The sequence below is a fragment of the Peromyscus maniculatus genome, chromosome 13 (assembly GCF_049852395.1).
Source record: "Peromyscus maniculatus bairdii isolate BWxNUB_F1_BW_parent chromosome 13, HU_Pman_BW_mat_3.1, whole genome shotgun sequence".
NCBI lineage: Eukaryota > Metazoa > Chordata > Mammalia > Rodentia > Cricetidae > Peromyscus > Peromyscus maniculatus.
In genome coordinates this window covers 56,722,834-56,726,620 of record NC_134864.1, presented here as the reverse complement: position 1 = coordinate 56,726,620, position 3,787 = coordinate 56,722,834, and the positions used below count along the sequence as shown (strand labels likewise).

General features: G+C 45.5%; 1 pseudogene; it reads right to left on the bottom strand.

The window, feature by feature from the left end:
* Positions 1-2,271: 2,271 nt before the first annotated feature.
* Positions 2,272-2,877, bottom strand: LOC121821945 (spermine synthase pseudogene; annotated as a pseudogene).
* Between the last annotated feature and the right edge of the window lie 910 nt (positions 2,878-3,787).

The window sequence follows — 3,787 nt, the reverse complement described above, 5'->3', positions numbered from 1 at the left end:
ACCCATTTCTTTAATTTGTTTATATTATTTTCCCTTAAATCTTTAAACATATTACAAAGCCCTGTTTCCTAGTGCCGTCATCCCTGTGGCTTCTGGGTCTGCTTCTCTTAACTGATTTCCTTTTGGTTCAGTGTCTTATTGTCTTTCTTTCTCACAAGTTTACAAACTCCACTAGGGATGCCATTCATGTGGTTGGCTGAGGATCCTTTCACTCTACCAAATGGAACCTGCAAACAGAAAAGAAATAGCCAACACTTTGTGTTGGCAATCCTGAGCTCTCCTGCCACTCCTGCCACACATATATGGTCTAGACTTGTAAACCTGGAAGCTTTTGCCTCTAAGCTTTGGGATCTAGAGGCTCTGGGCTTTAAAAGGCTGGTGTTTTTCAGCCTTGAGAACTGGAATTTATTGATCCAAAATTTCAAAGCCAGTACGTTACATAGCTCTGGATCTCGGGTGGAAGGCTTCTCACTCCGGGCTTTGAGTGCCATTACCCAGCACCCAGCCACCAGTGTTACATCTCTCAGGATCCTTTGAGCTTTCGGTCACCTGAGATTGCAGCTCTTACCCTTGGCTCTTCCTAGCCTCTTGCCTCTGTACCCTCGGATCCCTACTGTTTCTGCCCCTGACTATCTTGCTGCCACTTTATGTGGGGAGCAAAAGTCCCAGCAGCTGCTCTCCTGTTCTCCGTGTAACCGGGACAGCCCAGTATCCTCATGATGAAGACCACACACAACCAGTTGGAAGAAGCCCTTCTTACGTCCTAATGCTGGAATAGGGTGCACAGAAGAGAAGTCTCAAGGGCTGACCCAACAAAACCGAGAGACAGCCTGCTTACAGAGCTAGAAAAAGTAGTTGACATACTAGTGCATGGGTTGAATTCCACCAACCACAGTGCGTGCACACAGCTCCTAGCTCTGCCAATCACAAAGCAGTCTTGGGCTTTTGTACAAGCAAACATCAATCCCAGGCTTTCTCCTTAGCCACTGAGGAGGTGCTCATCCTGACTGCATCCCGAGTGAGACCAGTAGGGTAAGCAGCGTCACAGAGAGTTTGCTGTGGCTTGTGGTGTCCAGAGAGCAGACTTCTGAAGCCAATGGAAGTTACTGGAGTAGTCATGACTGAAGCAAGGCCTTCACATGCACAGATCTGTACAGACCATCCAAAATTATGTAATAGTCCATCTGTCAATTAAAGTAAAGATCCACCTTATTCTCACTCCTGGGGATGGCTCCTCCCACCCCCTAAACTCAGAATATGCCCCCATCTCCCATCCTCCTGCCTCCCCTAAAGAACTTGGGTCTAGCGAGTCACATGACTGCTGGCTGCTGCCTTTCTAGAGTGTACACTCTGCTTCCACTCTCATTTTTAACAAGTCTATGTTTTCCACTATGTGTCTTGTTCAAGTCATTTTTCTCCACAAAGCACCTGGACATGGCCTCGGGGACACCCCAAGGCCCTTCCAGTAATAATAGTCATATCTTAGTTTTGCCTAACAGTTGAGACTAGTCATTAATGTATTTTGTCTAGTTTTATAGTTATTTGTAATGTAAAAGCTAATTACTTCATTATGGCCCAAGAGATTTTTTGTTTGTTTGTCTTAACCATAAATGTATTTTAAATGTTATCAAAGGCACCTTTTTTTTACCTATTAAAATTACTCTGTGCCTTTTCTTCACTTTGTAATTGTGGTGAATTACTTTAATACCTTTCCTAATGATAAAATGTCTTCCTATGCCTTCGAAAGCCCGACTTGATAATGAGGTTTTGGTGGGTTTTTTGTTTGTTTCTTTTGTAATTTTAATTGAAGCACTGCTAATTCACTTACTGAACTCTCTCACAGCACCAAGTTCTGAAATGGAAGTCAATTTTGGAGGCTAAGAAACACCACCAAGAACTTCTCTCCAGAATACCACAGTGATGCTCATTCTGCCAAACGAATGTCCAAACTGAAGGCCCTACTAAAAAAAAAAAAAAAACAAAAGAAAACCACCCCCAAAACAAACAAACAAAAAATTCCCATTCTAAGGATGAGTGCATTTTACAGCCTTGTGACACTGTCTAATCGTCCTTCAGCTGGCTTTCACAAAATAAGCACCCAAGCTGACTAAAATAGGCATTTCCCTCTGACTTTTTTAAAATTAAAAATAATAATTAAAAGAAAAGAACTTGAGGCAGTCCAGCCAATGGCCTGACTTGTTTCCACGGCGTATATAGCAGATGGAGCCAGGAAGGTGACCTGAAGCAAACACCATGAGGGGCTGCTCATCTTCAAGGCTTGGCTTTCTTCCAAAACTCAGAAAATACCCACAAGCCCAAGTATGAAGGAGCATGGACAATCTCCTTTGAGAGTTCCTCAGGATAATACAGCTGTCCCCGCTGTTCTTCATCGAGCAACAGGGTCTCCCTCAAGCGGACACGGCTCCCCTGTGTGGAATATGCCTCATCCTGCTGCAGCACTTTCATTAAAAAGAATCAGGCTGTGAAACTCCCGTGCGGAGTCTTCTGGAGATGCGGAGGATGGGACAGCTATCACATCATTAATCACATGATCAATCCCTGTCTTCTCGGGCGCGTCTCTTCAACACCGGAACGGTCTTCTGTGAGAACCTGATTGACGTCTCCTTCAAGTTTGCCTCAGACATCACTGAATGTTCTTCCTATAGATCTCTTACACCCATCAGTCACCATTTGATTAATGTCTCCCGCAGTGACCATCCTGGGCTTCACTTGGACCGTTTCATGTAAGATGCACCCATCGCCACATCCCAGAACATCTTCGACAGTGCAGTTTTCTGTATCACTGCCCATGATGGCTTGGCTCTGCTCTGAGTCACTCTCTGCAGACTTAACTTCCTCTCTAAGAATGAGAATCATGTTTGAGTGGCAATAAAGGCCCATTCAAAGAAAACTACTGTTGACCTCTAGAGAGGGGGATGCTAGGACATGGGCTCTGTGGAGGGGGTGTAGAGGCCCTTTATAAATGTGTCCTAGTAAGATCTTAGCTTGTTTTACCCAGCAGAGCTGCATTAGAGGATGCCTTGACCACATGCATGGTTACTAGGTGTTTGGAAGGGTCTCCACTTGACTGTGCTTAGGAGGAGGTCTTATGCCCCACCCCTTGGCATTCCTATAAACAGCTCTTTAGAAGAGATAGGGAGGGCCGGTGAATAAGGATCTAGTCCCTCCCAAGGCTATCCTGTGTTTCTGTTTCTCTCCCCTCTATCCTTCTATGGAAAACCCTCCTCCCTCTCTCCTTAAGAGTACCCCGGGGTAAAATGTGGGAGCTGGCCTCCCAGCTGGCCTCCCACAAAGGGGAAATGGAAAAATGGGAGAGTGTACCTACCCAGCGAGCGAGGAGGAAGGCAACCTAGAGATGGAGAAGATGTATAAATGATACTAGGGATGCTTGAAAAAGCCATAGGAAATCAGAATGTTTTGTTCACTTAAAAGTGTGTTTGTGTGTGTGTGTGTGTGTGTGTGTGTGTGTGTGTGTGTGTACAGAAACAGTTCAAATGAAGTCCCGCCACATGAGGCAACAACGCTCCCCACCAAAGTGATAGACTGTCTAACAAAAAACCCAGCGCATGTATGAGACACCTCCTTTTAAATTACTGATGGGGGGGGGGAGGTGCCCAAGAGACGCGCAAACCAACGGAGGCTATTGCCATTGCTCTTGGTTGCCTCTTGGAAGTTGAGGGTAAGGCCCCACCACTGAAGACACCATATACTTCAGATGGAGGACTTGGGAGAATTGGGAGGGGTCTGACCTTGGAAGCCTCTTTCC